The following is a 25,769-nucleotide window of genomic DNA, read 5'->3' on the forward strand; positions in this document are numbered from 1 at the left end:
AGACAGAGCAGTAGACTGAGACTGCAAGACCAGACTGACCAACCTGTTCATCAACTGGATTAACTACAAGAAAGCCTATGACTCAGTGCTCCACACATGGATCCTGGAATGCCTCGCAGTGTAAAAGATCAACAGGACATGAAGAGCCTTCATCAGTAAATTAATGGGGATGTGGGGAACAACACTAGTGAACAATTTAAGCCAACTGGACAAATCATCATGAAGTGCGAGAGCTATATAGGTGATACTCCATCCCAACTGCTGTTCTACATAGGCCCGAACCCCCTCAGTGAGATCATTGACAAGACTAGCTGTAGAATGTAGTTGAGGACAGCTACAAGTACCTGGGAATCCCACAGGCAAATGGGAATCATGAAGAGGCCTCTAGGAAAGCCGCAACTGCCAATTACCTGCAGAGGGAAAGGCGTGTCCTGAGGAGTCAGGTGAATGGAAAGAACAAGATTTGGGCAGTTAACACCTACACTCTGTTGGTAATCAGATAACCCCCTGGAATAATAATAATAAGGTGGCCAAAGCGGAGGTAGAAGCTACTGACATCAAGACAAGGAAGCTCCTGACCATGCATGGAGGGTTTCAAGTCAAGTCCAGCACTCTGAGACTGTACCCTAACTGAAAATATGGAGGATGTGGACTGGTGAGTGTCAGAACCATTGTCCAGGATGAGACAACAAAGTTTCATTGGTACATCAGAAAGATGGCCACAACCAACCATGCAATTAGAGAATACCTCAGGCAGCAGAAACATGAGAAAGAAGAGGAGGAAGGAGAAGAACCATCATGAAAGAACAGGCCCCTGCACGGTATGTATGACAGGCACATAGAAAAAGTGTCAGATATGCAGAAATCCTACCAGTGGCTGGACAAAGCTGGACTGAAAGACAGCACAGATGCACTAACCATGGCAGCACAGGAACAAGCTCTCAGGACAAGATCGATAGAGGATGGGATTTACCACACCAGGCAAGACCTCAGCTGCAGCCTGTGTAAAGTTGCCCGTGAGAGAATCCAGCACATAACATACATGAAGCGCCATAGCCAGTTAGATGGACATAGTCACTATAACGCGGTTCACCTTTTGCAGCCTCGCTGTTTTGCGGATTTTTTTCTTTTGTGCAATTTTGCATGATTTTTTTTTTTTTTTTTTTACAGCGCATTGTGTTCTGTGTCCTGATTGGCTGTAGACCATTGTCAGTCAATCTCATGCTGTGGTCCTGTACAGTACAGAATGCATTCAGCTTGTTAAAATTACATACATCTTCTATCGCTAGCAGTGTGACTCTGAAGTGCTGTACTGTATGTTTGCAAGTTTTCTCCCCAAAAAACACAACAATGTCGATGAAACGTTTTCCACCGTCAAAGGAACCTGTGGGTGTCTTTGGCTTCATTCTATAATACTGGACTTATTTTTCTACGAAAGTTTGAATTTTGAGAGTGTTTAAACAAGACAGAAAAGTGTGAAAATTTTCACGCCTGTCTGGTTTACAGCTTTAAAACATCTATAATAATTGTTAAAAATAAAGTTGGCTACTTCACGGATTTCACCTATCGCGGCTTAGTTTTAGAACGTAACTACAGTGATAAACGAGGGACCACTGTATATCCAGCAGAGCTCTGGAGGACCTTCAACAGCATTCCAAGAGAGAGTGGGGACATTGAGACCAAATGGACCATGTTCAGCACCTCCATTGCCGAAGCCACTGTACTGAGCTGCACAAGGTGGTTGATGCCTGTCGTGCTGGTAACCTCCAAACCAAATGGTGGACACCAGAGGTGAAGGGAGCGACCAGGCTGAAGGAGTCCTATCGGGCTTGGATAGCCTGTGGGACTAACTATCAGGCTTATCATATCATAGCTACCGATGGGCCATACAGAAAGCGGCTCGGGCAGTGGCTGAAGCAATAACTTGAGTGTGGGAGGAGTTCAGAGAGGCCATGGAAAAAGACTTTTGGATAGCATTGAAGAGATTCTGGCAAACCATCAGGCAACTCAGGAGGAGAAAGAAGTGCTCTACCTGCTGACTTTGACTGAGAAAATTGTCGGGCTGAAGGAATACTTCGAGGACCTCCTTAATCCCACTGGCACGTCTTCCATGGAGGAAGCAGAGTCTGGGGATGAAGGGGATGACTCACCTATCTCCAGGAGCAAGGTCACTAAGGCAGTTAAACAGCTCCTTGGTTGCAGAGCCTCTGGGGTGGATGAGGTCCACCTGAGTTCCTGAAGGCTCTGGATGTTGTAGAGCTGTCTTGGTTGACACACCTCTACAATGCCTCTACAATGTTGAGTGGAGATGAGGGGCGGTACCTCTGGATTGGCAGACTGGGGTGCTGGTTCCCCCCAGTCCTCCGGTCCCCTTTCTTTCTTGATGTGTAACCTAATGGGTAGGGGAGACAACGTATAGCATAAGTTGAGGACAATTTTGCCTTACCTGTGTTTTCTCTTGATAATGTGCCAGAAAAAGAGTCCTCAGGTATCCTGAGTGCCCTGAGTGCCCTTTTAAAGATATTCCAAACAGGAAAATATTTGATTTAATAATTGTAATTATTGTAATTATGTCTACAATATTGATCAGATGTTAGTAAACTCCCTCTTTGAAAAAAGACTAAGCAGTAAACTAAACACTGACTGAGACATATGACTGAGGTATGGCTCTCTAATTTATGCATAACAAAGAGGTAGCCATACTGAGTTTTTCATTTCTCTACTCACTTAACCACCAACTAGGTCACTTCTTTAGCTCTGCCTCATCTCATTAAACTCTCAATTATTCATTGTGGGCGTATATTTTTCAGTCCCAGTTGGTTTACAGCTAATCCGCTTATAGCATGCCTTTACTTGCCTAACTGACTCTAACTGGCCATAATCGACAGGGGAAGCAGTATATACGAGACAAATGGACTAACAAACAACCTGCATTGTCTTTTATACAGGTTTGTCCAAATCCAAAGATATTATTTTAAAGTGACAGTTGATAGAGTATGTGCAGACAATTACTTTATCGCTGAAAACAAATCAAATAATCAGTTATCAAATAATCTGTTATATTACTTAGCACCAAAACAACATTTAAAAACTAAATTAATAATTACTACTAATAAAGGCATTCTAGTTCTTGTTTGTATGAGTGCAACCAGTAAAAGGTTTGGTTTTTAGTGATTATGTTCTACAATGCAAGCACTGAAACATTATATCAATTAACAAAACGCAGCAGTACGGTGGCACGGTGGTTAGCACTGTTGCCGCACAGCAAGAAGGTCCTGAGTTCAATTCCACCATCAGGCCAGGGCCTTTCTGTGTGGAGTTTGCATGTTCTCCCCGTGTTTGCGTGGGTTCCCTCTGAGTATTCCGGCTTTCTCCCACCATCCAAAGATATGCAGTTTGTGGGGATAAGTTAATTGATTAATCCAAATTGCCCAAAGGTGTGAATGGTTGTCTGTCTCTGTGTGTTAGACTGGTGACCTGTCCAGAGTATACCCTGCCTCTCGCCCTATGACAGCTGGGATAGGGTCCAGTGGCCCTGAAAAAGATAAGCGAATGGATGGATGAACAAAATGAAGCTTATAAAAAAAATTGGTAACACAGCATTTGTTTGAGTCTGAACACCAAAGACAATGTTTTTTTTCTTCTTTTTGTATAAGCTTAAAATCAAAGGTAACCAGAATGCAGGGACCATAAACTAAGCCCAACACCTCTTAGACTTCCAGACTACATGTCCGCCCTTGCTCTGCTACCAGGAAAATCATTTCAAAATACAGCACACTGACCTGGAGTCGAACTGAAATCATCAGTAGCATACAGTAAAGCTGTAAAAGCAGTTTGTTCATAGTGATTGCCGTATTCAGTGCACCCTTTTAAAATCATTTTCATTCACAATGAAACGGTCTTGGAGCCCACCACCACCACACGCGCGCGCGCGCACGCACACACACACACACACACACACACACACACACACCACCACCCCCACCAAACACACACACACAATAATTCAGTGGCAAATGGATTTTTGCTTCAGTACAAAAAATGCTCAAACACCGACAGTGTTTCCTACATATTATGGGCACACACATCTATACTGGGCCTACTTTTGTCCTTTCCAATCTTCTCCAGTTCTTTCTATTCATCTACTGGTGCTTGGCTCTGATTACTGGATATCAGGTCTGGGCACAGGCTAATCATGTGTCCCACAGGCTCATTAAGACTCCAACAATCTGAGAGTAGCACATTATCCCAGACATACTCTGGTGTGGCATAGCAGCTTGAATGCCATGTCCATGGAGAGTGAGAAACCACTGGTGCTTGGCCCATCAGTTTCTTTCAGCTGGTTTTTGGCTTTGTGAAATCATTTCACATCTCTAAACATGTTCTTTCACAAGCCATAATCCATCCATTCCCAATTTTTTTAGATAGCCCATTGACAGCGTGCACAGGAACAGGTGAAAAGTAACCTTGCTTCAAAAGAGTATATATATAATTTCCTTTGAGCTGTGGTAAAGATTCCAGCAAACGACTTATAGGTGAAGCTTTCAATTCAGACAAGGCTTTCCATTAAAAAAAAAGAGAGAGAAGCAGAACTGCATTAAAGTTTGATGAACTAGTTCATGAAATATGGAAGGGCGGATAAAGTGGATGTTAATAGGTTGCCTATGGGTGCACCAAGCCTCTAAGTGAGGTGAGCCCCTCTCCAGCAGAAACAACTATTAAAGAGACAAGTGCATGTGTAACTGTGTAATATACCAAATCTGTCCTTAATGAAACAAATGTGGAGCTGTAGAGTTTGCACAGTATCCAACAGATGGATTAGTAAAACATTTAAAAAGTAATGGATAGTCATTACCCACATACTTATTGCCGTCTCTCTCTAATTGTACACTCAATAACAGGCTTCAGATTCACACACTGCTAAACAATGATATCAAAGCCACAGGTGCAAAACTACACAATTCCAAAACTACACGTAATATTAAACTTTTATAACTAATGTCAACTAAAAACATAAACGAGAAGGTTGCATTAGAGGAATCCATCTGGACATCTACAGTGGCTGAAAACTAAAACTACCAAGGGGGTAATTTTGACCTCTTGGCATTTTAAAAGTGATGTAACTCTGCTAGAATAAAACTCCATCATCTCTTATGTATGATTTTTCCTAAAACGGGTTATTCATCATATAGTGATTTTTGGGGTGATAAAAAAGAAATAAAACTACTATAGCTAGGACTGATGGTGGAGTACAGACTCAAAGTACTGAAATCAATTATTAAAATAATATTTAACTAAACTGTTTGAATTTGAAGCAAATATATTTTTTGGGCTTATGTCAGAATTTCTTTTCAGTCATTTTGATGAGTGCAAAAACAAACGGTGGATTAAAACAGTGCAGTCCAAGGAATCTTAATGTCTGTCTGTGGTAGGACTCGACTTAAGCGGTCAAAGAAGTGCAGGAGACTGATTCTGTCCAGTGTAGCAAGTGATTTATTCACCAGTCTGTGGCCCAAGAATATTTACAAAGAAACAAATAAGAAACTCAACTCTATAATAAACTCAATTCAAATAAACATAACTGAACTTAAATCAACGGAAATTAAGGTCAACCTGCACACAGCTACACTGACCTGAACCCTTCTTCTGAAACACCTGAGTTCGTCTGCTTAAATAGTCCCCTTAATCAAACACTTTCTCCTCTGGACTATTCCATTCAGTAGGTAGGTGAGATGAACATGATTATATTCATCCTCTACTACTCCTCTTGACTGGCAACATAAACTCTGGTGTAATCAATACATATCACAACATTAAATCTATTTCTTTATAAACCCTTTAAAATCAACTTTATTAAATTATAAGAATTCTTCCCCTCCTGCCCTTGGTCTCTTCCTGTGACCTCAGATGAACCCAGAAGGTATAAAGCAGGAAGTAGAACTACATTTCCTCCTTTTGCTTCTGGAAGACAGGTAGGTAAAGGTAAGTTCAAACAATACAAATTAACAGTTGAAATAAATAACATGTTAACTTAACAAACTTGCATGAATTGATTTAAACCAAGATGTTATATTATATAATCTGTAAAAGTGCAGAACATAAACAAACCCGGGATAGTAGATGTTTGCCTATTGCAGATTACATGTGAAATATGGTTAAATCAAAACAAGAATGTTAACTAAGAATGTAGACAAATGGTCTTCTCACCCACTTTGTCACACTGTCCAATATTTTTTTTTGCATTACTATGCTTAGCATTGGTAGGATACAGGGGGCTACAACCTGCTATAGCATCCCAGTACTGTAGTGGGTTAAATCCTATTCTCAGTGTACTCAGGTTAAATGGCTATATTATAGTAGGACTACACACATATCCTCTTAAGACCATATGGTGACATTAATTTAAGAATCCACCCTGTATTCAGTCAATATTCTTATAAAATAACAGAATGAAAATATGATGAGACAGTATTACAGCAAGTCTGATTTCAACACAAAGGCTTGGTGTTATGTTTTAACCCAGTTTGGGTGCAGAGATTGTGAGAGATGAATAACATGTTTGTGTTGCTCTTTTGAGAGTGACAAGAGAAAGGCGGAACTTGAAAAGAGGCTGGAAGTGCTAATGAGGCTTATTTTAACAACACAACAGCTCCATGAATATTTAACAGCTAACAGTAAAAAGTCTGATGAATTCACTATCTGAGTGGAAAAAATGCCAATGCAATGCTGCTGCTACCAAGACAGTGCTGTACAATATGTCTGTATAATAGTAATGGGTCTTAGAAAACAAGACGTCTATTTTCTATTAATACAGCAAGGAGCATTTTAAATGACTTGCACTTTAAAAAACTTCACACATCCACATGTACTCTGGCAGCCTTAATCAAATTAATTCACAGCAATTTTTATTGAGAAGGGAAATCACACGTTTAAACCTGTGGTGAGCTTTGAATAATGCGACTATCAACTGGCCTAATTTTTTTTCATTATTGTAAATGGTACTTCATTAGTCATGCACAATAATGAATACTCAAACTTTCTTCTCACGCCTAAAGAGGAGACTTTCAAGGTATTTAGAAAGATCCTGCAAGATGCTAAGTCCGTGGACTCACGCAGTTGCTAGGCAACAGCAAGGGCACCAGTCCTTTTTCGGGAAAACAACTTCACTGTCCAAAATAAATAAAGATAGAAGGAAGACACCATGAACCTCTTGAGCGGGGTTAAGTCGCTGGGAATAACACTCAGTCAACATCAAGTACTGTGGCTGCAGAGGCCAAAGTGGTTTTCTTATGTTTAGTATCGAGACTCTTTACTCTTACGAAGGAAAGAAACATACAGAATAGCAACATTTTCTAAAAGGATTACAGCGTGTGAGTAGGACAATGATGACCTATTAAGGTCAAATCTTACATTTCATATTTTGAAAACAGCAATACATATTTCTGTTTTTCCAAAATGGAGTTAATTGTTTAGGGTGTAAAATGTAAATTGTGTTGATGGTTATATCCTTTTCATCATGAAACAGTGAACAAATACCCTTAGAACAGATCAAAAGGCTACTATGCTACTAACAACAGTAAAAAGGACTCCTTATCAAAGAAGCCTGGCTTTATCTCATTAAAACAGGCAAGAAAGTGAGAAAAAAAATCATTTCCAAAGGGATATGAAACAGTTTTACCCATATTTGCTTTGTTATTTAGCTAGCACAGCTCAAATTAATTACTCTCATCTTCTTCACTCTATTCATTATTCTAGCAGTAAACACATTAGTCAAATGAAATGTCTCTGAGCACACCTGGCTTTCTTATCTTTTCTGCTGTCGACAACAGGGTGGTTCAGCTTTTTTACATGCTGTGAGCCGAGCATTAAAGAAACCCAGTGCCATTTATGGGATATGGTACCTGCCGCCTATTCAACCGATACCTGCCTCCCAGGAAGCCTTAATGTATGAGATTTGTCAGTGTCAATTTCCCAGTTAATCTCTCTAGTCCACCTCGCTGCTGCCTCTGCCGCCCATTCATTCCGCTGCTCTGTCTCTATCTGCTCACACTATCCTACGCAGGATACAAAGGCAACGGGAAGCCCAGGAATAGGAACTACCTCAGTGGTAGATGGTGCTGCAAAGTAATCCTGCATCTGAAACCTGCTGAAAACTGCTGGTACATGGCCTGAATTTTGAGGCGCAGTCTGAACATTCCTTTGCAGCAAACACTGAAAATAGAGACTATAAAAAAGTCAGACTATAAAAATGTCATTTATAACCTACTGCGGTCGAGGTATTGTTACTGAACATACCAATTTGTTGTGGTCACAGAAACACACTTGTACACTATATTGTCAGAAGTATTCGCTCACCCATCCAAATCATTGAATTCAGGTGTTCCAGTCACTTCCATGGTCACAGGTGTTTATAATCAAGCAGCTAATGATGAGGACTGCTTCTACAAACATTTGTGAACGAATGGGTCGCTTTCTGGAGCTCAGTTAATGTCAGCGTGATCAGATGTCTCATGCAACAAGTCAAGTCATGATATTTCTTCATCATTATATAATATTCCACAGTCAACTATTAGTGGTATTATAACAAAGTGTAAATGATTGTTTTTCATGAGGCTTTGGCCCTGTGTTCCAACTAACGAAACTCCTAATGCTCTTAATGGTTCAGTAAGACAATTTCAAACATTTCATGCTCCTAACTTTGTGGGAATAGTTTGAGGATGGCCCCTTCCTGTTCCAACATGACCACATACCAGTGCACAACGCAAGCTCCGTACAGAGTTGGATGAGTGAGTGTGGTGTGGAAGAACTTAACTGGTCTGCACAGTCCTGACCTCAACATAAAAGAGCATTTTGAGATTAATTAGAGTGCAAACTGCAAGCCAGGCCTTCTCCTTCACAATCAATGTCTGAACTCACAATTGTACTTCTGGAAGAATGATCAAAATTCCCATAAATACACTCATAGACCTTGTGGAAAGCCTTCCAAGAAGAGTTGAAGCTGTTATAGCTGCATAGGTTGGGCTGACATCATATGTGTGTGAAGGCAGATATTTGTTTTATCTGCGTTATATGTATGCAATGTATGCAATATAGGGTACATTAAGGTTGGCTAGTCCAACAATCAATTAACATATTTGTGAAGGTGTGTGTGCAAAACATCCTATAAAAACAAAATATTTACATCTAATCCTGTATTAACAGGTGGAATGTCAGCCAAGGTTTAACTGGTATTTGTTTAATTGAAAGTGCTCCGGTGTGTTTTTCAATACCGTACTCATAATCTATAAATATAGGTTTGGAGGAGGACTGAATGTGAATGCTGTGTAAGTAGTATTGATACAGAACAAGATTCATTGCTGTCAACTATTTTCATATACATGTTTATATCCATTTTTGGTTCATGTAAGCTCAGAATAAGCTGCAAAAGTGAAACACAGTGAAGCTGAAGCACAAATTATGGATAAACTGCTAATCAATACAGAAAGAGGAGCTTTTTGCTAAAAATGCATTACTTTGGCTCCTGAAATGCTAACGTGTTCTTTTTAAAAGTGTCAAATCCCACTGTTACTCAAGAGCAGAGAAAATGTTTATTTCAGCAGCAGACTAGAATTTGGCAAGCAGAGAAGTATAATTTGCCTTAAAATCTGCAATGTGAAAAATGCTAATTTAGCCTAAATTAACAAAACTCATGCTTTCAACTCATTAGTATTGGACACCTTTATAGGACACCAACATACTTGAAGGCTGCCAGAAACATTGCAGCACTGATAAAACAGAAATTAAAACCTTGACTGAAATTAGTTACAAACTTCTGACAATTACAATAGCTAAGCTAAAATAACTGATACTATCCCTACTGCTCCAGGTAAAAACCCTGCTTAATATTTAATAAAATGAATCCTTTTTCTATATAGACATTTCCTTCAGCTATAGCTATTGTGCTGTTACTTTATACTTGCTTTACAAGCTCTGAAAATACCTGTGATTGCCCAAAGTCTCACATCATCAACTAGATTTTCTAAAACCGAAAAACACAGCCCATACACCACTCAGACCACTTGAATTAGCATAATCTAAAGGGCCTTTTTCTTTCAGGGGCAATTGATGCCAAAAACATGTTTTCTAGCTATTTTCACTGTAGACAGAGCCATACCGATTGTTGTGGGCATCTATGCACTCATCTAATTACAGAAACAACACCATAAAGTTCATATATCCTGTTGATCATCCATTTAGCTGTATACTAACTTTATACATGTTCTCTATCATCATGACGTTATTTACTTTTCTGACTGTATTCTGTTAAAATCTGTAGCAAATTTAGCTCAAGATGCGTTTAGACTTACCATGGTTTGCTGGCCACAAAGCCTTAAGATGCAGAAGATGACACTAAATCTAACAACGAACAAAAGAGAGAGATCTAGTACTATTAATGTTAGTATTCAGTAAGAGTTGATTCATTGGTTTAGTTTTGAGCTCACCGATTGGCCTTCTTGGATTTAATGATTGATTTTTACCTACTTATAGCTATATATTTATTGCTGTTAATAGCTTATTCTTCTACAGCAGCGCACAGTGTGTTCACGTCTAATGAGTAGTCCAGGCATTTAGTGGAACTTTAGTTTGATATCTGTTCTGAGCGTGCGTAATCGCACTCATGAGTGAAACTGACTAACTACTATACTCCCATTAAGTTTCAATATTGTAAATTACTTGTAAATTAAGATATACCTTAAAGGCTTCCAATTCATTCACAGCATCAAAGAAGGTAACAGATGCCTGTGATGGCTATAATTAGTTGAATCTTGCAAACATTACCCGTCAAATTTTTTTTTTTTGCAATATTGTAAATGTTTTCATATGGTAAATGGCCTGTATTTGTATAGCGCTTTTACTAGTCCCCCCTAGGGACCCCAAGGCACTTTACACACCCAGTCATCCACCCATTCACACACTGGTGGAGGCAAGCTACAGTTGTAGCCACAGCTGCCCTGGGGTAGACTGACAGAAACAAGGCATATTGCACCATCAGCCCTTCTGGCCAACACCAGTAGGCAGTAGGTGAAGTGTCTTGCCCAAGGACACAGCGACCGAGACTGGCCGAGCTGGGGCTCGAACCGGCGACCTTCATGGCGAACTCCAAACTCTTGAGCTACGATCGCCCCAGCATAGTATTGGTAAAGTCTGTTTCACATTTAATTTTAATGTTAAAACAGAAATCCATTAATCACAGCATAACAACTATGAAGACTTTGAACTACATCTATTCATTCCTTTTGTTCTGCTTCACTTTCATTAGAAGTAATGCTAAAATCTGTCAGCAAATCTGAGCTCAATTGTGCAGGAATGTACTGAAATGAGGCTTTTATAGCCATTTATCTTATCTCCCAGTTCCTACAGAGGTTTTTAAAGTCTTGTGCTGTGCATAATACCTGACCTGTCGATCTGATCCATTCAGCTGAGGACAAATTGTGATTAAAATAACTTCAATTCATTAGCTACTTATTTTGAATGCACTGTAATGTCCTTTTGGAAAGGCATGGCTTTAACGTGTCCAAAAATACCTAAAATTCTTTAGATAAGTGACTACTGGCAGCTCTGTCTTACACTGTAATTTTAAAATGGCACAATGATTTATTCTCCACTAAGCATAAGGCCATCACTTTGCTGCATATGACATTATTGCTCATTCAAGGCTGTCTGGGGAGAAATTATGATGCCTTATGATGTTCTATGAATTAAACCCATAGAAGTGATGCAGGGCTGATGTTAAATTCAAAGCACGACAATTTTTTTTATTCCAAGCTCACCAGGCTCTGTGGGGGAAACCTGCTAGGTACAGAGGAGAGTCAACAGTTTTGTGAATGTTATGTAATACATATACCGTATATATACAGTATTGTACAAAAGATTATTGAACCACTACTTCTAATGTGGTATTGAACAATAGTTCTCCAGGATATCTGAAGTCTGAAGTTCAATGCTTGTCTTTGGATATTTGCTGCTTTTTGACTGGTTTTCAGTGCAGTAACCAACCATTTTCAGAAGAATGTTTTGCTTGCTTGTTAAGCCACTTACAAAACTGACCTATGAATTGTTCAAGAAAAATAACCTAACTCAAGTTGGTGTGCTTTGTCTGCACATAACAAAAAACATAGCAAAGTACCAATTGGGAACTTTGTTAATAGCAGCCTGCTGCAAAAAACATATTTTGTCCCCATTTCATTAGCTGAACCCATGAGAAATGGCAAGAGGATAACAATGTTTGACAGCCATAAAATAGTATTTTTGAATACTCAAGCCTCATCAGAAATGGTCTCAGTTGGATGGTGCCCGTCAAGAAGCCATTCTTAAGGAAAGGAAATAGCCTGAGCTATACCAAATACCACAAGAAATGGAAGAAGAATCCAAATTTGAACATTTTGGCTGAATATGTACAGAGGAAGTCAGGAGAGAAGTACAACAGCGAATGTCTACAACTATATGTAAAACACAGTGGAGGCTCTGTCATGGTTTGTGGCTGCTTTCAGCCAGTGATGTTGGTGATCTTGTGAAAACTGGCAGAATTATGATTGTAGAAAAATGACATCAGATTTTAATCCACTGTGTAATACCATCTAGAAAATGTCAGATTGGCAATGGGTTTTTTTCAGCATACTGCCAATGCAGTAAAGGCATACCTGGATAGAAAATGCACACAATGAAACACTGTGAACATCCAGCCCCACCCAGATATTACTAGAGCAGCGTGGGATCGTCTTGGCAGAGAACACAAAAAAGGAAGACAAAATCTGAAGAAGAGCTTCAGAGTATCCTTCAAGAATCTATTTCTAAAGACTACTTGAAGAAATGAGAAGAAAGTTTGTCCAACAGAGTTTCAGAATCAGAATCAGAATACTTTATTAATTCCGAAGGAAATTATTAGGATATACTGAAAAAACAAGGTGGCGATAACAAATATTGACTTTCAAGCTCATTAGTCTTGTACCAACTTTGTTTTAGCCATATATATTGTATTCCCTTGTATGATTGCATGTTTCAATAAACTGCAGCACCAAGTTCCCATTTTTCAAGGAAAACATAAAGAAACAAAGGGTAGCTCAAGAATAGTGAATAGTGCTGTGCATGTTTTCAATGTGGTCTGATGATCATTGATTTATGACAGAAAATTCTCCCCCATTAAACGTAAACTCTCCTGCTATGTTGAAAAAAAATCCTTCAGTATTCTTTTTTTTTTTTTCATTTCAGTTGTAGTCGGTGAGTTAAATTCAGATCTTTACATTGAAATAAAGAGTACACCTAGGAGAAATATGTAAACTACTTCTAAAACCAGATTACGGTTCCAAAGTGTTCAGCAGGGACAAGCCAAGTGTGCTATTCAGAGAACGCACATTAAAATGATAAATTGCCAAGTGCACATGTTACCATTTTGTTTTTCTCATTTACTCTTCACTGTTGAGATGGTCATAAAAGCACTGCAGCTTTGAGCTGTACATTACCATATAATAATGCTGCTAAACTGCTGTGGGAATTCGTTTTAATGGGCAAGAAAACAATTTTCCAGTAAAGTCCTACATCCAAACTACTGATAACTATAAGAATGGACTGCAGTAATAAAGCAATCACTGGCCAAATAGCTGACCCTGGAGACTTGGCTGTGGCATTTGTGTTACTCATTATAGCAACTCTGACAATAAAAGCTATCATAGCAGCAAAACTTCACTCTCTAATCATTTCAGTAGCTTTTCAAATATTTTAAAAATTAACATTTTGCTTGGAAAAGGATTTTTTTTTTTTCATTTTAAAGATATGAGCAACACTTGTTATGTACACTTATTTAAAGCAACATTTTTTCAATATTTCTCTTCTCACAACACGTACACATGCACATGACAACACTATACATAATGTAAACATGTCAGGTGATAGGATAACAGTGAAAAACATTAACACAGCCCCCTCTGCATTCATGCTTAATTCCTGTTCAAACTAAAATGGGAGAAAATATTATCAGTGTTGTCGTAAACAAAAGTACAAATCCCTGCTGTTATGGCAGTCATACTGAGAGACTTCTGATGTTTCACAGTCATTTCCATTCCACAGCCAGCATTTGCATTTGTTTGATTTCCAGCAGCAGTCTGCAATGCCTCTTTGTGCAACAATACAGACACAAATAAATTAAGATCCGTCCTTCCTGGCAGAGATTATTTATCTCCCTACTCAAGCTGTCTGAACTTCGAAAACACAGCTTCAAGTTATTCATTGCTATTCCCATACTCATCGCCCACTGCCTTGACAGTAAAGACTACAGTCGTCTCCACGCCTGTGCATGTTTTTGTAAAATAAAAGTCTTATACAACTGCTAATAAAGAATTTGTTTTGCTTGCTTTGGTGTGCAGATGCCGCATAAATCATTGTAATGTAATGCATGCCTATAGCTATAACCCCACCACTAATCCTTCTGCAGAAAATCAATTTTTCACTTTGGCCTTAGCTGCCCTTAGGAAGACAAATCACAAAACTAGTCAAACCAGCGATCAGAATCAAACAGACTGGATTCAGACAGAGGACGGTATAATGCCTCTTGTACAATCAGTAACAAGTCGCTGCCTCAATGCCATTTCATTCTCATCACCCTCTTAAAAGACAAACATTGTGTAATTAGGATGATTAAGATGAGCAGAGACTAAAGGCCAACAGTGTTAACATAGCTTGAGATAATAAAAGGATTAGGGGTGATTCACTCAGAGAAGCTTAATGGGTTTTTAAAATAGAAAACAGGAATTCATTAGTAAATGTGATTGGCAGTTGAAAAATCAGTGAATTTAACAGCGGAGAAAATAAAACCGCGATTAACATAGCAGGCCTTGTTGTTGAAGAGCAAAGGCTGGAAGTCACTTATAATGTCACAAAGTCAGCTGCAAAAAAAAAAAAACAACTTTTAGGAAAACAGCGAGCAGATCCGCAGCAAGCAGATGAGCACTGACCCACTTCTTCCTGATTTATGGTTTATGGTCCCTCAGCAGACACAGCTTTGTTGTGGGGGGTCATAAATCTCCCGCACCTCAGAGCTGATCAGCTGACCCTCCAATCCTGGCAGCCGTCCCCTGCTCACAGGCCTGTCCTCCGGCCGCAGCCCAGCTCTCAACACAAAGCAGAAATCACCCGAGCCACAAGCGCAGGCAGTTAATCACCATGTGCCGACAATAGTATGAAATAGAGTCAAGCAGGCCAGGAAGGCAATTCATTGCTATTGCTAAAGGACTCGGCGAGACAGCCGAGGTTTACCTGTTTGGTAACTTCTGCAAAGTTAAATGAAGTTTTCGATGTATGGAATGAGCCAGTGCAGGTCAGGGTAAGAGGGGCTGAGCTTGAGGTACGTGAAGAAACCTCACTGGAACGACAAGACAAATATGACGCGATGATACAGCTTTGTATTTATGCCTCCAGCCATGTTTGCAAAGGTAAATGTTGGACGTAAAATAAGGCATCTTAATTAATTTGATGAACAGAGCACATGACTTTGAGACTAAAAACTTGGGTCATCAAACATTGCACATCGCAGCACGACTATGCAGGTTAACTGTTGCAGCATGGAAAGCACCATATGTCTCAGATGACTTATTACGTCTGGATCAGACATAATGACATCTTGACAATGTCAGTGGCAAAAGAGGAAAAAACAAAAGGAAATTACAGAGTGGAGGAGCAGAGTATTGAACACCACAGGGACATCAGGGATTTTCATTTGAAAGGGAGCAGAGGCACAGTGTGAGATAGAGAGACACACAGCCAGAGAGCACTCGGATATTCCTCTGTTAAGACAATGAGACTAGGAATAACATACATATGGAGCAGCATGCAGAGAATCGAACCACGTCGCTCATTCGCAGCAGCACCATCATGAAAATAATCAGCACACACTCACCTGCCTAAAGCATGTAAATGCACCTCTGCACTCAGTCATTCCTACCGTGTTTGTATCGTGAGGGAGCTCTGCTGGTGCTCTGCGCACGCCACCAGTCTAAATGATCTCCATGATTCATGCGGGAACAGATAATTGGCGTTCAGAAAAGTGGGATAAACAATCATTGTAATGGCAGTGAGTAGCCTGGCAATAGTTTTGTGTTCTCACTTCTGCGCGTGGACATTCTTTCTTTCATTATTCTGTTCCACCCCCCCCTCCAGTCTGTCTCCTGCATCTGCTGACTAGCTCAAGAGCCCCCACCCACACTCCAAAAGTCCCACCACACCTTCCTCTTTATCCCTCACAGCCTTACTCTCCTCGTCAAGGTGTCACTAACAGCTTCTGCAAACCATGGTTTCTTATTGGTTCATTCCACCTTATTCTTCTCCGGTCTCCTGTTTTGCTGTCTTAAAGGAACAATGTATTCACACCCCCTCAACCCTGCCCCCTCTCTGTTCTTGCAGCTCACAAAGTGTGTCATGATGAGAAGTGTTGGGCAAAACTAATTACAGTTTAGGGGTTGAAGCAGCGGGACAGACATCCATAATTCATGAGCTCAATTTAAAGGGTGACGGCAGATGTGTACCTAAAGTAGCGAAGCTTGCAGAAGGAGCAATATTAGGTTTTCTTAGAGACACCCTGTTGACACTGTGTATGTGTGTGTGTGTATCTGGCGATATACACGGCATAAATGAAAGGCTATCGAGTAATCTCCTGCATTTATCAGTCTTTTGGCAACTGAACAAATCTGTCAGCATCAAGAGGTCTGGAGGTATGTGTGGCCTCTAACTAATTCAAACAGGGAAATCATATTTTTCAAAAAAGAGACAAGTAAGCAGTTAGATAGCAGTGTGATTGGTAGAACAGCTCTTACGTAAAGGAAATGTGTCCATTTATGATTTCTTCATCAAATCTTCTTTCCACAAAAACAATATATTGTTCATATATCAGTCATTAGGCATAATAATAAAAGGTAAATCAGTGCTCTTTAATGTAATACTCAGGTCAAAAATAACAGAAGTTATTGATTTGGTTTGTTCTTAAGGTTTGATGTGTTCAAGTCATTCAAGCATCCTTCCAACCATTAGATGCACCTCTTTTTTGTTTTAAATTGCTGTGTAAAGAATATGACATGTAAACCACTCCCCTGGTGCTGGGCATGTTTAAGCACATTTTCTATTTTGGTTTAGGCCCAAAATACTAAGGGTAATCTTCAAAACATCAAGTTTTCCAAACAGCGTCATCACAGTTGGACATTTATTTAAATCCAGCAATGTAATCTCACTGAATAGGGATGTAGAGGCCAGCTCTTTAATCCCTTAAAATTTACCCTTTAAGGACTGAAAATATTTTGTTTGTTGGACAGTGAAAGTAGTGCACAGTGGTACATAGTGACTAATGTTATTAAATGTTGTTACTTAGTAATGAACTAGTGTTACAATGCTAATTTTATCATCTTATAACCATTTAAACCAAAGCTTTGAGCTTTTAAAAGATGAACAAATGGAGCAATTTCAAAATAAAGCTACAAAAAAACTGAAGTAACAAGGGCTCCACCTGAACAGGAGGCTATGACAATGTAAGTCTTGACAATATTTGTGTTCTATTAAAAAGGAAAAAGAAATCAAATATATCAAATTCAAACGGCTTCAGGTGTCATTGTCAATTACATTGCTAAAGACTCGATGTCAAATATAACTGTGTAACAATCACCTACTAAATGTATTTATTTGTAAAGCTCCTTTTGGTTGCTCCCTGGTCACCACAGTGAGTGACTTCACATGTTTAAATTTGGGTTTGAGATGTCCTTCCTAACACAACTCCAAAAAGGACTGTGTGCCTTGAACCAGCAACCTGTATTATTCAAATTATTCTGTTAGAAATGTGTCAAAATATTTTAGGAAAATTTACAGAAGCACATTATGAATCAAATCCAGCAGAAGTCTTCAGACTTACACATACTGTCTGAACACCTGTGTTACCTGAAATTACACTGATAAATTAGTGATGGCAACGAACAGCTTCAATTGCAGGTGCATCAACTGTGCTATTTGAATTTCCTTCCCAAGGCACCTTGTGCATATGCTGAGTTTTGCAGTTTGCACCTTTTGTCAATCTGAGCTTTTAGTGAGCAGCTTTTAATAGCTCACTCAGACCTATTAACTGAAAATACCAGCACATGCAGCCACTTCTTCAGTCATTTATTTGATAATCCTTGTGACTCTATTAGGAGAAAATCTACAAGCAGTTCATAAAAGCTTTAATGTGTCCTGGAATGTGTTTTGCATAACACCTGCATAAACTGGCAGCATTTGTATATAAATGATTCACTCGGAATATTAAAAAAACAGGCTGGCCCACGATACTTTTTACCACTTTTAACAGTTTTAACTGTTAAGTGTGGGGAAGTAAAGCAAAACTTCTTAGGACGAAATTAACCAATCAAACTCAACTTTAAAATATTTACCTCGGTTGAATTTCCAAACAGAAATGTATAGCAAAAAAACTATTTTAGGATAAATAAACAAATAAATCAAGAAGACAGGCAGCGTCAGTTGCCTTCAGGTCCACATCTGCACTGTCAATGTTAGTGCACCTACTCTTGCTGATCAAAGCTGCTTGTGTCTTCATCAGCAGCTGGTGTGAAGATTTTCAAAAAAGGAATGGCAATATGGTATGGTTATGCAACCTATTTCAACCAGCACTCCACCCTATTTTCCAAACAAACACAGCTTGCCTTTGGTCTTATTTCATTGTCATTGATGCATATTTCATAAGGGAATTCACTGTCTTGCTTTGATTCTTCGGCACTTCGGTGCTGCTGTCTAGCAATACATTAGTGCCCATTATCATCTTTATCAGTCTTTATCAGAGATAGCAAGAAGTCTCTTACAACTCTAATACACTGTATATTACATCTCAGCTCTGCTCTCTAAAATGCTCTCTAACTGTTAGAATAAAACACACCGCTAAAGTAATTTCATACACTTTAAACAGACCTGATGCATTTAAAAAATAAATATTTAGAGACGTGACAAAGTAAGTACATGAAATTGCTGACTAACCTGAAAAAATAATTTAGCTATGTGCAATGTTTAAAGTCTTTCATGCTTGTGCTACACATTTTAACATCCCCCACAAGAGGTTCCATGTTGACTAGAAAATTTCATAATCTTACCTCGTTAATGTGCTTAGAATGATTATATCCCTAAAAGAAATTGTACACTTCTTGATCAATTTCAAATTTAGGAAAGAAGACCTCACATATTAAAATAGTTTCTGGTCCACAGCAAACATGTTTAATGTTGTTGTGACAGAAAATCTCTGTGATCCTTCCACTTAGAACACATTACTTTTAAAAAAAAAAACCTTTTACTGGCACCCATGCATATCTTCGTTGTGAATGTTTGGTAACAATAACAGTAGCAGAGTGCCTACAGAATAGTTTGCCCTTGAAACGACTGAGGTTCCACTTCTGAACAAACTAGCAGTTGTTTGAAAATTGTAGATGATGTTCCCCACAGTGTAATGCTGTCTTGCTCCTTGGTATTCACATCATTTTATGAAGCAAGCATTGGGTGTAATCACATTTTTCAGTAAAGCAGTAATGTAATGCGTTAATGTACAAAATTTACTAATTACACTCCAGCTACAATTTGTTACTTGCATTAGAAAAGCTTCTCAGTTACCTGCATGATGGATGCGTAGAAAGCAAAAAAACATCAAACAAAGTTGCCTTTTTCATTCTGCTTCAATCATCTGATTTCATTTCATGTGCAGGACGGGGGTAATAGTGGGGTGGTCTACAGTTTTTCAGGAATGGAAATATGGACATTACTTTTACTTTTATTGCACAAAAGCACAATAGCACAATGATAAAGGGCAAACAGCATTAAGGGTGGAAGCAACTGTATTGTCCTGCAATCATAACTTGAGCTCTTTGCAAGCATATGCACAGACAGTACACTAACATACTAGCCAAGCTAGCCAAGAGCACAAAGTGATAATAAAGCTGAATGCTGACCCCAGTTCAGCAGCCAGAGCCACAACTTCAACAGGTAACAAAGGCAGTGATGAGCAGTGAGGGTTACATGTTTTGGGTTCATACGTAAACACTACTATCATTAGGATGGGAATCTGTGTTGTTGTGAAGAACTGTTGCCTTGGGTTTATACTGTCAAATGATAATTGGGAGACAATACACTTCAGGTTATTTTTATTGACTTGATGAGTATAAGAGTATGGTTAGTCATTACATCAGATTTTTAATATGCACAGTTTTAATTAGAATTAAATGTTTTATACATTATGGTACTACAAGCCAAACCCAAAGAGGTTACAAAGAGGCACTGTTGGGTGATGACTATATTCCAAACACAACAGATAAATCCTTTAAAGAAAATTTTGGTATTTCTTTTTGTTTTGTAAATTTGTAAGTTGTTAATAGGATATTGAACCAGTATTGATTGCTATGTTTGCCACAATTTAGAAAAAGAGTAGCCACATGCGATTTGTTTTTTACTCTAACTTGACTTTACTGTAGTCTCTCTCTACACACACACACACACACACACACACACACACACAAATATATATATATATATATATATATATATATATATATATATATATATATATATATATATATATATATATATACACACATACCTTTCCACTTCTCTTTGCAGAGAGCCTTTTAGCTCTCTGCAACTCTTGTTGTCTTGTTGTCTTCCTGCAACAACTCAACTCCTGTGAGATTTCAGAGCAAGACTTCTACATGAGCTTGACTTCTGAAATATGTTAGACAGATCTCTGTAGTAATGCTTTCCATAATATTGATGTTTTGGCTCAACAATCTGAGCCTGTCACTGCAAAAAACAAGTACCTTTACTTTGACATGGACAGCTGTTCCATGGGATTACACTGACAGGACTTTGAGGTCATAATGATCTCACGCAATATAGAACCAATTCCAAAGGTTTTTTGGTCCATGTAATATATTAGACCATGAAAAATGCCAGAAAATGGGCCTAGTTTTAGAAATACCTAAATTTTCCTATAAAATGAATAGTCTATCTTCATTAATCTAAATCCAGCAATAAACTGTGAGCATGACTCTTCTTGGCCACCACTGGGCCAGAAGTCACATTATAATAAATAAGCAGCACAAGGAGAAAAACTGCAGGAAAATAGTTGTAGACAGGACAAAGGCAAAAGAACACTTCACTGAGTTTCGGGTCAGTCTCCAAACATAAGACTTAATTCAGCTAATAGGTATAAGTATTTTTCCTGGTATGGATTTAATAAGCTGTTCTTGCTTGAACTATTTTGTAGCTCAGTACTGTCACATTAAAGCCGACTCTTTCTGCTATGGTTGGAAAAATTTTTTTAAAACATGTAACCACAAGTGGATTCAATTCAAATAGCTTTAATTTGTTTGGGACTTTTTTATGTCATGCAACTTAAATACATTCATCCAAGTCCTGTACAATTTAAAATAAAACGTCAATTTTGCATTTAACTCCAGGAACAGCTGCCAACATTTAAGGTGAATTCAATTAAACACTCTGATATAAAAACAAAACAAAACAAAGAAAACATGCTGAGCACATGGGGCTGAATATTATACCCACAGCCAGAGACCCCTCCTCTCCTCTCTTAATAAACATGATATTCAAGCTTTGCATCACAATGCTCACTGAACCGGCTAAGCACTTGACAGCAACATCAGTGCATCTCTGAGTGTATGAATATACAGTCTGGATTCATGCCTAGAGTGTTTCATCTCCTTCCTGTGCTAATCTTGGCATCGATGTTAAGCATGCTGTAAGTAAAGTCCATTTTTTCACTCATTCAGCCAGCCAGGAAACCAGTCAGCAACTCAGTCATTCAGTCATTGCACTGACATTAAGATTTTTCTTCACAGCAACTGAACATATACCAGAGCTAAGATCCCACTATCACTGAAGCAGCCTTCATACTCCAACGCTTACGCCTCACATCCTTCATGTCACAGCAAAGCTCAGTGGCTGTCCAATAGATTCGAGCTGCCCAGAAATTCATGACCTGCGCCACCTCAGAAAATCAACATGGTAAGTCACTAGGGGGAATAGTATGGTCAGGAGGCAGACTAACAATTATTTATGGCATTTGTCTAACCTTTCACGGATAAATCAAGTGAGTGGCTGCCCAGACTATCTGAGCAGATGCTGTGGCAATTTTCAGTGTCTCCAGACAGCTAAAAGTTCAGTGCATCTTACACAGGGATAAAGTTACTCTTTTAAAAATCTAATTAGTGCTTCTTTTATTTTGGAAGCTGAAAATAGTCTAACGATAGGAGGGATATCCTCACAGCATTTTCAGTTGCGCTTGCCAGTTCTAGAAAATTCTCAAATAAGCTATAGTAAGAGTGAAGTTATACCCACAATGTTTGGAAAAAAACAGCTGAGAATGGATTCAAGTGTAAATGTCTTACTAGGATGGACACTTCCATCTTCACTACATAGAACGTCTGTATTAACTGTGGCAAGGCAACAGAAATAAGCCTGCATGTAATTCCATTCAGAAAGCAGAAAGGATTAGAGCATTTTAGGTTTACGTTCTGCCTGAGCACACAGTTTCTCTATCCTTTTAAAGAAGTATGACTTTATTTAAATTGCTTGGACAGTAGAAATGAATGTAAAAGCATGACTCATTTTTTTTGGGAGTCTAGTCATTGGAGGCGGAGGAGTGGAGCGGGTGGGGGGGGTGTAGTTCCATTGTTGGTTCTAGCCAGACTTCTACTCCATGCTCACACTTAAGAGTGAGATTTGCCTAGTATTACTGTACCAAACAGGGCAGTGTAAAGTTTATGTTCATGAAGTCTTCATGTAGTAGGCTTGAACAGTGGGTCAGTGACCAGTCAGACAGCTTATGTAAATGTATGTACACTGTGATTTTTATTTGATGACTTCTGTGGAGTTGGCCCTGTCTCTTCTGCTGTCTTCTGGTTGACAATGTTTTTTTTATTTTATTTTCAAGCTGATAACAGTTGCAACATTATACACTGAATAATCAGAAATGTCCTACTTCACATATTTACACTGAGGACTGGACAATCAGAAGCACCATCTCCTGCAGTATGTAAGTGGATAATTTATTTATTTATTTATTTATTTATTTATTTATTTTTCTTTTTAATGTCATGATCAAGTGATGAAGTATTCTATTTTGTTGTTGTTGTTGTTCCATATATCTAATTCAAAGCCTACTTCCATGACCAAAGATGCCTTGTTAAAGCTGGGATAAGCAATATGTTATTCAAGAGGCCTTAGAGAGAAGTCGACTCTCTCTCCTCCTTTGGGCTCTACTTTCAGACTTGAGGAAAAATGTAGTGTCAGGCTGGCCAATTACAGGTCTTTTCAGACCAGATCAGATGAGTAAAATAAAGAAGTATAAAGAATACAAATGGAATAAAGATAGTCGCACACTGGGTTGAACATTCTGTGAAGCCAATCGCATCGGCTTTATTTTCACATATATTAGACATGCTTGTTTGATGGGAGGGATTTAGGAGAGAGGTGTCTATATATGAAATATATATATATATATATATATATATATATATATATATATATATATATATATATATATAGATAGATAGATAGATAGATAGATAGATATAGATATATAGATATATATATAGATATACATACATATGTACACACATTGGGGTTTTGTTCATTTTTACTGTAGCTTTAAACTGAAAGCTACTGTATTTATAGCACAAGTTTTATACTGGTTTTTGTGCGTCTCTTCAGTTTTTCTGTAAAAATGAATTCATTCCAAATACCAGTGATTTCACAAAGTGCCGTGGTAACAAGTTGCAGCTCATAGTGGGAGACTCGCCCCTCTGTGACCCCTAATGAGCCAGCAGCCTCCCGCCAGAGGAAGCCCGAGCCGCTGCTCTTGTAATGAGCTGCTGTTTTGCTACAGGCCTTTCAGATGAGCCATGGAGCTGTCATTCGCACCGCAGGCCATGAGCAACTCTGGCAGATGATGCAATTCTTTGATGACTTTAAGGACAATGCATGCCTTTGGTGAAGCCTTACTGTTAGAGTTTTAATTCAGCCTTTCAGAAGTGCAATCGCATCTTGTGCTTTTCATATTGTGGATATCATAGTATGTGACAAAGTTGTTCATGCTTTGAAATAATACACTCATATTCATATTTATTGCTCCTTTTATTGAGTTATATTATTCAGGTGATGCAGATGCTGTTTTGATTTGCAGAACAGTTTCAGCCAATTAAAATGTAATTATATAACCTACTGAATACTACAGTTACACAACGACTAAGTCTTTAAAATGTGAAGAAGTTTACAAGAAGACACACAAAAGAAATTGTCCAAACTTCTTACTTTGGTCAGAAAATAGTCCAAAGACATTTAATTTATAATAATAATTTGTGTTTTGTTTTTTTTTAAATACCAAACCTTCATAACAACAAGCCTTTTGTAGAAGATTTTTTACATTTTTGAACAATTTAAAACGTGCTTGATATTCCAATAGATGGCTATGGTTTATTAACCTAATATCAATATTACCGAATTCTGAGCCATGATCTTTTAAATATGGCACAGCCCGAAGCTATGACATCGCATGTCACGGATGTTTATGTGATTTCTTTAGATTAAAAAAAAAGATAATAAATAAATAAATAAATAAAAGCCTCCCACAGCGTGTTTTAAGACAGTTAAAGATGTGAACTCCTTCCCTCTGGTGCTGCCTGGTTGCTAGGCTGGATAGAAATTGCACACACGCTCTCCGAGTGTGACTTATTGCATTTTTGATGTTATCAGACACGCAACCCCACATGCTGTGACGCCTGTGCAGCGAGGGAGGCTGTAATGTGCAAAAGTTATGACTTGGTTCGCATCTCGGTGACATGCTGTGCAGAGCTTGATAAGAACCAGAACAAGCGTGCTGGTACAGTTATCAGTGTACCCACGTGGCCTTACCTTCAGCATCCGTCACCTCAACTGGATATCAAACCAGCCAACATCCCACAAACATGACATCTGCACTCACCTCCACACCGGCAGACTCTACCGTGGACCGAAGGCAGGTGTCAGCGGGGGCTCTGCAGAGCCAACGACCTCTTTGTTTTTCTCTTTGTTTCTCTTTCTTATCTTCTGATGGTTAGACTGGCGCGGACACCGGCTCCGATGCGCTTCGTAATCTCCTACGACAGAGCCCAGGGAGGCGGGCAGGCACCGTAAGAAATTTCTCTAACGACCGATGGACATTTGTTTTTTCTCTCACACGCGGTTTGATATTCTCTTTTAGCTCTAGTAAAAGACAAACTTTGCCAATTTCGAAGGTTATTTCTAAGCATAAAACATTGCTGCCACATCCCTAAGGTACCGCTGCGCTCCGGTCTGCTCTCTCCTCAGCTCCTCCCGGCAGCAGGCGGACAGGAGGGCGGTGCGACTGGGTTCGTGCGCTCCAGCGGTGCATGCGTGGCACGAACGCTCCAGGATTCAACCGTTATCACAAGACAGAGTGCATGTGTCCTATTCAAAATGCACCGATTATGAGACATACCTCACAGGCTATAACTCTCGGGTCCAGGGGCGCTGATAACATTTTAGGAGATCCCATCTCTGATCCAACAGAGATGAGCATTTGTCCAACCCCCCTCCTCCTCTGGGAGAAGTTTAACAAATAACAGCAATTTGCTTAGAAACCCTCTACATGATGTAGAGTGCGCCAGGTTAGAGAAGAAATCGTTGACTAAACTTAGAGCCATATTGCTCACATT

General features: G+C 39.0%; 1 protein-coding gene across 2 annotated transcripts in view; it reads right to left on the reverse strand.

Moving 5' to 3' along the window:
- The window catches only part of mgat4c (mgat4 family member C), a 126,651-nt gene extending 101,256 nt beyond the window's left edge, over positions 1–25,395 (reverse strand). Inside the window, exons 1-2 of one of the 2 annotated variants that reach the window (XM_086299539.1) lie at positions 25,037–25,395; positions 2,151–2,392 (exon numbers count right to left, since the gene is read on the reverse strand). The gene's annotated coding sequence lies outside the window, so the exon portion shown is untranslated. Of the gene's footprint in view, positions 1–2,032; positions 2,393–25,036 lie in introns of both variants that reach the window. The other variant, XM_086299540.1, reaches the window with a different exon arrangement.
- Between the last annotated feature and the right edge of the window lie 374 nt (positions 25,396–25,769).

Source organism: Aulonocara sp. 'chitande type north' Nkhata Bay, linkage group LG7 (assembly GCF_057382095.1).
Source record: "Aulonocara sp. 'chitande type north' Nkhata Bay isolate Kocher_YH1m ecotype deep benthic linkage group LG7, A_spYH_male_GT1.1, whole genome shotgun sequence".
NCBI classification, from domain to species: domain Eukaryota; kingdom Metazoa; phylum Chordata; class Actinopteri; order Cichliformes; family Cichlidae; genus Aulonocara; species Aulonocara sp. 'chitande type north' Nkhata Bay.